The sequence below is a fragment of the Ceratotherium simum genome, chromosome 23 (genome assembly GCF_057802395.1).
Source record: "Ceratotherium simum simum isolate JZ-2026a chromosome 23, ASM5780239v1, whole genome shotgun sequence".
NCBI classification, from domain to species: Eukaryota; Metazoa; Chordata; class Mammalia; order Perissodactyla; family Rhinocerotidae; genus Ceratotherium; species Ceratotherium simum.
The window spans coordinates 25,599,329-25,610,744 of NC_141922.1; the positions used below are offsets into that span (position 1 = coordinate 25,599,329).

The following is an 11,416-nucleotide window of genomic DNA, read 5'->3' on the forward strand; positions in this document are numbered from 1 at the left end:
CACTACAAAGCTACTAGAGCTAATGAACAAATTCAGCAAAGTTGCAGGGTACAAGATCAACAAACAAAAATCAGAAGACCTAAATAAATGGAAAGACATTTCATGTTTTTGGGTAGGAATATTTAATATTGTTAAGTGTAAGTAATGCTCAAAGCAATCTTCAGATTCAATGCAATTCCTATCAAAATTTGAACACCTTTTTTTGAGGAAATGGAAAAGTCAATTCTCAAAATCATACGAAACTGCAAGAGGTCCCAGGTAGACAAAACAATTTTGAAAAACAGGAACAAAGATGGACAATTCACTTTCCACTTTCAAAACTTACAATGATTCTGCAGTAGTCAAAACAGTGTGGTACAGGCAGATGGATAGATATACAGACCAGTGGAATAGAACTGAGAGAATGGAAATGAAAATACACAGCTGTGGCCAATCAATTTTTGACAAGGGTGCCAAGTCCACTCAATGGGAAAAGAATAGTCTTTTCAACAAATGATGCTGAGACAATTGCATTTCTACGTGCAAAAGAATTTTGCTGGACACCTACCTTATATCATATACAAAAATTAACTGAAAGTAGATCAACAGTGTAAATATAAGTGCTAAAACCATAACACTCTTTGAAGAAAACATAGGAGTAAATCTTCATGACCTTAAGATTGGCAATGGAATTTTAAATATGACACTGAAAGCACAAGCAACAAAAGAAAAAAAAAAGAAAAATTGAACTTCATCAAAATTTAAACCTTTTGTATTTTCATTATCAAGGAATTGAAAGACAGTCTAAAGAATGGGAGAAAATATTTGCAAATCATATATCTGATAAGTATTTAAAATTCAGCATGTGTAAAGAATTCTTAATGCTCAACAACAAAAGGGCAAACAATGAGCAAAAGACTTGAATAGACTCCAAAGATATACAAATGGCCTACAAGAACATGAAAAGATGTTCAGCATCATTAGTCACTAGGGAAATGCAAATCAAACCCACAATAAGATATCACTTCACACCTACTAGAATGGTTATAATAAAAGAAAAAAAATAAAAATAAGTGTTAGTGAGGTCATGGAGAAACTGGAACCCTGGTACATTGCTGGTAGGAATGTAAAATGATGAGAAGGTAAAACAGAAAAACAGTTTTGCTGTTTCTCAAAAAGCTAAATATAGAGTTGTTATGACCTAGCCATTCTACTCCTAGGTTTACACCCCCAAAAATTGACAACAGGGATCCAAACAGATATTTTATGCCAATGTTCATTGCAGCACTATACACAGTAGCTAAAAGGTGGAAACACCTCATGTGTCCGTCAACAGATGAATAGAGAAACAAATTGTGGTATGGACATACTATGGAATATTACTAAGCCTTAAAAAGGAATGAAATTCTGATGCATGCTACATCATGGATGAACCTTGAAAATATTGTATTATGTGAAATAAAAAGACAAATATTGTATGATTCCATTTAATGAGATATCTGGAATAGGTAAATTCATAGAGACAGAAAGTAGATTAAAGGTTACCACTGATTTCCTGGTGGGCAGGAAAGGCAGGAGAAGGCGTGGCCACCCATGCTGCCCAGGCACAATGCCGTGGAGAAGCTGTGGAAGGTCTTGAGTGGCCAGGATGACAAGGAGCAGGGCCTGACCACAAAGGTCCTGGTTGACTTGTCCCTTAGCTTCAACACCAGATTGAAGTGATTTGCCAAATGCTTTCTATGTGGCATTTCTATTCTATCCTTGGAACTGGATTGCTATGGCTTCCTAGTGGCATAAAACCTTTTGCACTGTTTTATATCCTGGGAACTATTGCTGCATTAGCCAGTACGAGCTTTTTCATGGGCCCCATGAAGCAATTGAAGAAAATGTTTGAAACAAGATTATCTTGCAACAATTATTATCCTTTTTTGTTTCATATTTACCATTTGTGCTTCTCTTTGGTGACATAAGAAGGGATTGGCCTTATAGTTCTGCATATAGCAGTTCTTGTGAATGACCTGGTATAGTCTATCATGGATCCCATATGCTAGAGATTAATTAATTAAATGCTATTCTTCTGTCCTAAGTTGAAAATCAGAAACTCATCGAAAAGAGCATTTGAAAGTTGACGCCGTGGTTTTGGTGAAGTATGCTTTTCCTGATATCACTTCAAAAACAAGTGCAGTGACAATTTCAGACCATCTGTATTCTGGTATGAACTACATGCTTGATTAAACTGTTAAATGCTTGTAACTTTAAATTCATTATGTGCCATTAATATGCCCTTCCCAAGATAAGGAGATTTTAATCATTGCCAATTGTAAATTATTTTTAGCCATTTTTTCAAGTCTTCGAAACAGCTTTGAGATGTGACTATTTAAGGGTAAACCTGTGCTGCAAGACATATTCAACTTTTTTGGCTCTTTGAAAATGTTTACATTTTTAAAATATCTTAAAAAACTTTAAAGTTTTAACTTAGTAAGCTAAAGGTTGCTTATTATGTGTAATAAAAAGAATACATAAATCTTTACAATTTTTAAATAAAGGCACACTTGAAAATAAAGATGTTTATGATGGGATGATGGAAGGGATGGATGGGGAGTTATTATTTAATGTTACAGTTTCTATTTGGGATGATGAAAAAGGTTTTAAATAAGATAGTGGTGATAGTTGCATAGCATGGTGAGTACAATTAATGCCACTGAATTGTACACTTAAAAATGGTTACTGTTGCAAAAAGAAATCAGTATAAGCAGATATAGAGAAATAAACAAAGGTATATTAAACCCCAAAGGTAAGAAGCACTACAATTACGTAGTGTTTACTATATCTAAGAGTCTTCTAGGTGTTTTTATATGTGTTAACTCACTGAATCCTCACATCAGTGTTATTTTCCTCATCTCATTGATGAGAAAATCAGGCGCAGAAAGTTTAAATAACTTGTGAGCATCACATAACTAGTATATGGGAGAGCCAAGATTTGAATCCAGGCAATTTGTCTCTAAACCCCACGCTTTAAGCCATTTATGCATTTTAACCATGCATTACTACCTCTGCCCATCCTTCAGTTAAATGCTGATTGAGGAGAATGAAGCTAGAACTATGGGAAGTAGGAAGCTAGAAGTCAGTCTGTTTTTTGGTCACTCTGGTTTCATAAGACAATAAACTTTACAAATCTAATTCCCAATTGACAAATTTTATATACTTTTGTTGTGCCTGCTGCCTTCCCAAGTGACTTTTGAGTAAGTGGTGGGATATGATGACTCTTCTTATCTGATAGCGTCATTGAATACCTGCTGTGTACATTTTTTTTAGCAATAGATAATTTATTAAAATAGATGATTTTTTAGCTTTATTGAGATATAATTGACAAATGAAATTGTAATATATTTAAAGAGTACAATGTGATGAGTTGATACACGTATACATTGTGAAAGGACTTCCCCCATTGAGTCAATTAACACACCCATCACTCCACACATTAACCCTTCCTCCTTTTTTTTGGTTAGAACATTTAAGTTCTACTCTTTTAGCAAATTTCGATTATACAATACAGTGTTATCAACTATAGTCACCATATTACACCTTAGATCCCCAGACCTTATTCATCTTATAACTGAAAGTTTGTACCCTTTTATCACCTCTCCCTATTTATCCCACTCTCCAGTTGCCAGAAACCACTTTTTGACTCTCTGCTTCTGTGAGTTCAACTTTTTTTTTAGATTCCATATAATAAGTGATACCAGGAAGTATTTGCCTTTCTCTGTTTGACTTATTTCATTTAGCATAATGCCCTCCAGGTTCATCCATGTTGTTGCAAATGGCAGGATTTTCTTCTTTTTTAAGGCTGAATAATATTCTATTGTATATATGTACCACATTTTCTCAATCTATTCTTTCACTGACAGACACCTAGCTTTTTTCTATATTGTAGCTATTGTGAATAATGCTGCAATGAACATGAGAGTATGAATATCTCTTTGAGATAATGATTTAGTTACCTTTGGATACATACCCAAGAGTGGGATTGTGGGATCATTTATGGTAGCTCTATTTTTAAATTTTGGGGGAACCTCCATACTATTTTCCATAGTGATTTTACCAATTTACATTCACAAAATAGATGACTTTTGAGGAGACATTGGAAGAACTACAATAAAAATTGTTGATAAATGTGACATTTTAATAAATGGACTTTTACAACGCTAAGAACATCATAACATAAAGCTGATCTATGTTCTTACCAATATTTCTTTTCTTTTCTGCTAATTGTAGCTTCAACAACACATTAGTTTTTATGGAGATGATAATGCATCTATCAATATTTAAGACATCTCTTGAACACCCATTTTATGTACAAGTTAATGCCAGCATCTTCCCACACCAATGATAAATTACAGAGGTATCCTGATCATATGCTTGCCTGATTATTGCTTTATTTTTTTTTCAGTATTGTTTACTATCTACCCACTTAGAGAACTTGGGAAATGTTTAAGAAATGAGTTACAATGAAATACAATAAAAATATCTTTGGATTGTGTTATTTTCATAACAGTTTGCAGTAAAATATTTATGATACTTTTTAAAATATAAGTCCTCTGTTAAATTTTAATAACCCTAGTATGAGATTTAAAATATTTAAGCACAACCCAGAAGAACTTTATATGCTGTAAGCCAATGATGTCAGAATAACAACTGTGGTCTTTTATTAGCAATTATGATTTGTAGCAATCTTTATTGCCAATTTTCACAACTCTCCTTCCATTTTTTTTTTTTCATTTTTTTTTTTTTTTTCCCTTCAATCAAGTCTTGAACTAGAGCTTTTGGCCCCTGGGATCAATCTCCACCAGACAACATAAAGCAAAACTTCCGTCTGGTTCTGTGCTTTCGCTGTTCCTGGCTGGAATTCAATTATATATAAGACACATGGCTGCTTTAAATTCAATAGGATTAAAAAAAAAAAAAAGCAGAAAAAAGGCTTTCTTCTGAGGAAACACTTGTTGATTACTAATAGGTATTATTTGAGTCTAGAAACATCCGGGATTTAGAACTTCTTTTTATACGTAATCAAGTTATTGAGGGATCTGAATGATAGATGTGGGATATAAACAGGATATTAATTAATTTTTCATCAACCATCATCTTCAATTCCATTTTAGGTTTTCTTTCTCTGAGCCTTAAGTGTATCTGAGTAGAAATGGCAGCTTTCTGGCCACTTCTATGCATTAATTAGTCTGAATCAAATAAATTCATTCTCACATTCATTTGAACGATTCTGCTTCGCCATTGTTCTCACCTCTCAGGTTGGCTTGACCTGCAATGTAGATGGTATAATCTGCTTTTTCACTCTTGCTACCTTCTTTCTCTGTATTCCTGGTTCCTACAGGGGTGAAAAAGGCGTTAGGGAAAGAGAAACAAACATTTGGAGTCTGTGGTGCTCTTACAAGTGTTCGAATGCTGAATTTCCTTTAGATTGTATTTGTGGGCCTATGAAGCCTGTGTGTTGGGATCCTCACATTGAACCGTTTACTGGTATGGGAAATACACTCTTTCTAATCACTATTTCTCTCCATTTTGCCTTCATCCACGGGTACACCCTGTAGTCTCTCATTATTGAATCTCCTCTCTGTCGAAGATGCTTTCTTGGGCAAGGTACTTTAAAGAAACTTTGAGTTAAGCTAATTTCCATTGGTACATGGGAACTCAGTACGCTAGAGATTGGCTAGTTGTTCACCAACCCATTTCCTTTTCTTTCTGGGCACAAAATTATTCTGCATTTTGCAGCTTTCCTTAAATTTGATATGAATAGGTGACTGGGTTCTAGCCAATGAAATGTGAGTGTAAGTGCCATTTCCAGGCCTGACCCACTAAAACTTTGCATGGGCAATCCTCTATGTTCTTTTTTTTTGGTGAGGAAGATTGGCCCTGAGCTAACACCTGTTGCCAATCTTCCTCTTTTTGCTTGAGGAAGAGTGATCCTGAGCTAAAATCTGTGCCTATCTTCCTTTATTTTGCGTGTGGGATGCTGCCACAGCATGGTTTGATGAGTGGTGTAGGTTCGTGCCCGGGATCTGAACCCGCGAACCTCGGCAGCTGAAGTAGAGTGTGCCGAACTCAACCACTGTGTCACTGGGCCAGCCCCCTCCACGTTCTTTTGACATCTGCCTCCTTGAGGCAGATGAGCACAGAGACCTTGGAATACACCTTTGAAAAGGATGGAATCACAAGATAAAATAAATCTGGATCCAGTTAAAGAAGAGCTGCTCGCTCCTTTGTAATTTCCATGAGCAAGAAATAAATTCTATCATACTTGAACCATTTTATACTTTGGAGTTTGTCATAGCAGCTAGCAGTACTTGAACTAATTCACTCATGCATTCTAGCTAGGCTGGTCAGATTTGGCAAATAAAAATAAAGGGCATAAACTTAAATTTGAATTTCAGATAAATAAGGAATCATATTTAAAATAAATATGTCCTATGCAATATTTAGGACATGCTTACATTAAAAATGATTTGTTGTCTACCTGAAATTCAAATTTACCTGCGCATCCTGTATTTTATGTCAACCCCAGTTCGTACCACACTAAAAAGTGGACATATAAGGCATTCCCAATGTTTCCTCTCTTGTCTTTCCACTTTCTGTGGCTGCTCCATCTGGAATCTAATTTTCAGAAAGGTGTAGAAGAAAATCAGCTTTTATCTTCTACATTCACACATGCCTTGAAATTCCAAGAGGATATATGCCAGTCTTTTCCAAAAACTCTTCGCCCCATCTACTCCAGCACCCTGGTACAAGTTTCTCCAGCTCAGCAAACATCCATCTGGAGAATGTTATGTGAGCCTGCCTTCAGTAGACTCTCTAATCTCTGTGCATGATTCTCTTGGAGCCCAATTAGCTTTGCTTGGGGCGGAGAGTATCACTATGTTCTTGATAATTATACCGCTGAACACTCAGATGAATTCTTTCCTCTGATGAATTTGAGCCTTTTTCTCACTCAAGCTAGAAGAGGTAGTGGGAGTGAAGGAAGCAGAGGTCTGGTCGATTGTTAGTAAATCCTATGACTATGTGTCTAGAAGCTCTTCTTCAGAATGTGGAGAAGCTTATTACCTGTATTGTTCTTTTTAAATCTTCAGCGTTAATTCTGAGACAACAGGAAAACTTCCATTTGATATCCAATTACGTATCTTTAGGTCATTGAAAAAATTGGGAAAATTCAGTGCTTATTTGCATACGCTTAATATCACTTGAACAAAACAGCGTTAGACAGTCAAATGTAAAATAGTTATCTCTTTTGGCCAGCATAATTCTATGTCCTGGAATTCACACCTTCAAAAAAAAAGGTTATCGATTGGCTCATAGCTTACCAAACTCTATAGCAACTCATACTGTGTGGGCTATGCTTTAGTTATGTGCTTTGTATTATTCTTTCTTGTGTCATTATATGATATTTGGAAAAATGAAATACTGAATATTAAGTTGTAGTTTTGTTTCTTCACATATTTTAAACAGTTTAACCTATATTGCCCCAAAAGTTTGATTTCTTTCTACGAAAGCTATTATATTTTTTCACATAAAGGCAGTACAATTTAATGCACTAAAACCTGATATTTAACATAATAATTCTTTCATGGTTCAAAGGAAATAATGCCCCTGAAAAATGAGAGCAACACATATTTTCAAATCACTTGGAACAAAATGAAATGGTATTTTTTTAAAATAATATACTACATGAGAGATAAGAAACTGAAGCTCCAGCAAATCTGATTACAAGGTGGGTAACAAGCTTAGGTCAGAGACAAACATTTCTACTATTATTTTTAATTTTTCTGTATCAGCTCCTAGATCCATGGGGGAAAAATGAAAATAGAAAAAGAAAAGGACTTAAATCATATAATTTTATTATATGTTATTTATATTACACAGTATTCTGTTTTCTAAATCTAATTTTCTGGAGTTAGTATCAGAAATATTTGGCTTAATAAAACAATACGGTTTATTATGGAATAGATGCTAAAAGCAAAAACAGAATGTACAGCCATCTAACATCTATTTAGTAAAAAAGTAAGGAAGCCATTCAATGGAAATCAAATTTGGTATTTTACATTATGACTTTCACTCAATATTAAGAAAATATTGAGAACATCTGCAAAGAAAAAGTAAACAAAACAGAATATATGGAGACTTATTCTTAACTCTAGATAGGAAATATTAATCGAGAACAGAGGTTGGCAAACATTTTCTATAGAGGTCCAGACAGTAAATATTTTAGGCTTTTCAGGCCATATGGTCTTTATAGCAACTATTCAGCTCTGCTATTGCAGTGAGAAAGCAGTCAAAGGTAATGCATACACGAATAAGGATGGTTGTTTCAATGAATCTATAACTACAGGCTGTTGGCTAGATTTCGTTCAAGGGTTGGAGTCTGTCCACCCTTGTTCAAGAATAAGTAGACATTATATTACTATCTCTCCCAAGCACAAAACTGTCTTCTCACGCTAATTAACTTCTCAGTTTATAAATAATTTCCAGTTCTGGTTCACGCCAGTCTTAATTTCCCACCTAGCCCTACCCTTCATTTGAAATTCATGATTGGTATATTTAAAGGCCTATTAATTTCTTCATGGCTAGGATTTTTAAGGAGAAGGGATTCTAAGTCAGATCTAATCCTTTGCCAAGCTGTTTGTGGTTTTACTGATAAAAATGTTGAGACAGCAGAGTCTATTATTCAAAAGCAGATGATTCTTTCTAGGGGGATTATACTTTTCTTAATCCATTTGATTTTATTTTCAACTTCATTTAAGGAAGATCTAAGTAAAGCACCTAGGTGATTTTGTTTTGAAGAGTTGAGATTTCTCATCAAATATTTGTAATTTATTTACAGGCAGTAAGAGCCATTTTAATTAATTATCATACTTTTGGCTGGAGCTCTCTCTGCATAGCAGGTCACTTCCTTGAAACAGCCTTCCTGATGAACTGCTACATGGGATGAATAGTATTGTGACTTTAAAAATAGCCCCTTGATGCCCGTGCACATCTGTCCCTACCCCTGAATCCCAAATGTGTATAATTAATTTTTCACTAATTCATACATTCAACAGGTATTTGTAGAGACCTGGGGTGCACAATACATTGTACTTGATGTCAAGCACTGGACGAATTTTGGCTACACCTGTAGACAGAGTTGAGTTGCTATTTGTGAAATCGGTAAATAAATGAATAAATATTCCAATAAGAAAAAAAAACCGAAGTAACTTTGTTCTTATGCATAAAGAAATATTTCTAGCTTCAATATCTTAAACCACCCAGGGTGAGATAATGATGGATCCTATGGGAACAGAATGGCCTTTTGTAGATATCTAGTGAACTTTGTTAAAGTAGAAAACTTTGGACTAGTTTCCAAAGTTATTTAAAGATTGAGATGCCTTAGCTTCTATTTTCTCTTCCTCTGGTTCCCCTAGAGACAATCCTTGTTTCATTTTATTCTCTGTCTTTGAGCCACTTTTGGTTTGGTTTCTTTCCTTCAACTGCAACAAGAAAAAAATTTTGGCTTAAACTGGGTGCTCTTAAGTATTGTCATGTATAGTTTTATCAGATGCTCCCCAGAATTCTGTCTCCCTATCTCCTACCCAAGTACAGCCAATTCTCATCACCACGATAGTTATGTTCTATAAGGTTGCTGTGAACACTGAATTAGCGAACGCTGAGCCATTGCTCATAGGGAAAATACAGTTAGGTTCCTCGGAGTCTTTGGTCACATTTTTGTCAACCAATCAGTATATAACTTTGTTTTATGTGTGTTTCTATCTAAAAACACCATATTTAAAGATGTTATTGATTCATTAACCTTGGACTCACGGCTGGCAACACTATAACTCATGCCTAAATGAAACATGCCTAACACACATATTTTCTCCATAAAGCACATCATTCTCAGGCTTAGGAAAACTAGAGAGCATTTCAGCATCATGCTTTGGAGACCATTTTAAACGGTGAAATCACCAACAAAAAGTATAAAAATGCAAATAATGTGGCACAAATAAACTGCAAAAAGGATACTTGTGGGCCGGCCCCGTGGCTTAGCGGTTAAGTGCGGGCGCTCCCCTGGTGACGGCCCGGGTTCGGATTCTGGGCGTGCACTGACGCACCGCTTATCCGGCCTTGCTGAGGCCGCGTCCCACATACAGCAACTAGAAGGTTGTGCAGCTATGACATACCACTATCTACTGGGGCTTTGGGGGAAAAAATTTAAAAAAAAAAAAAAAAAAAGGATACTTGTTTACAGAATGAGAGCTGAAACAAGAAGGCAGAACATTGTCATGTTTGACCTCATCTGGGAACATGCTCTAAAAGTGACTTCACATTTTTCAACACTCTGTGCATGTCTACAAATGACAACAAAATGGCTTGAAGTATTGATTTTGGGGTTAAAAATGCATTTCAGCAAGCGGGTGGATTTGTAAATGTGGAATCCGTAATAGTGAAGACTGACTGTACTTTTGCCGTATTTTCTTCCTTTAAATCATGTTTTCTACTTGGTTTTCTTCAAGTTTTCCTGTAGCAAGATGGGAAGGAAATAGATTCTTCTTATTACTTGATTTATATGTTTTTTTCCCACTTATTTTGGCAGTCTATACTGTCCAACTGTTATTTTTATATTGATATATCTTGATATTTATTCTAAGGGCTTACTTTCCCCATTGTTAAAGAATAGAGAGAAAGTTGACTAGTATATTTAGCAGGCAATCATATACAATTTGTCTTAAGGTGCAAATCTCATACGGCAGTATTAAGAAATATGGTAAAATATATTCTTGAATTGCCTTACAACGTTTTCAGCTTCTGCCTAAATGATGCAAATCTGTGCAAAATGAACTCCAGTAGTAATAATTTCTGACTATTTTAAGCAATGTATTTTCAAAGTCTAACTTCTGTGCTGCATAAAAAATAATTATTTGCACATATGGTTAAGTCCTCTTTGCATGCTAGACAAAAAATTTGTGACTGTAAAATTTGAGTTTATTAATAGAAAAGCACATGGTACCATATCATTTTTTTCCTGAGGAAGTCTTAGAATGTATACATGGTTATGCTGTTCAGAACAGACCCAAACAAAGTAATAGCCTGGCATATTTTTGACTCAGTTCCCAATATCTAGAGCTAGGCCCTAAGCTCAATGCAGAAAGAGACTCTGGCTCTCTTGGTCAAGGTTATTTCACTTGTATATAACATAATGCATCACACATAGCGCTCAACAAACATTGGTCAAATAAGTGAGTAAATGACCACAACCTAAAGAATTAGGAAGAATTTCTCCTCCAAAGTCCATCACCTCATGGATTTCGAGCCCTTAAAAAAAAAAAACTTCTTTTAAGATACCTTTATTTTTTCCTATCATGCTGATTTTAATATGCTTTTACAAGAAATCTCATGGAAT

General features: G+C 35.1%; 1 pseudogene; it reads left to right on the forward strand.

The window, feature by feature from the left end:
- The first annotated feature begins 1,530 nt into the window (after window positions 1-1,530).
- LOC101406986 (vesicle transport protein SFT2A pseudogene) lies at window positions 1,531-2,070 on the forward strand (annotated as a pseudogene).
- Window positions 2,071-11,416: the final 9,346 nt, after the last annotated feature.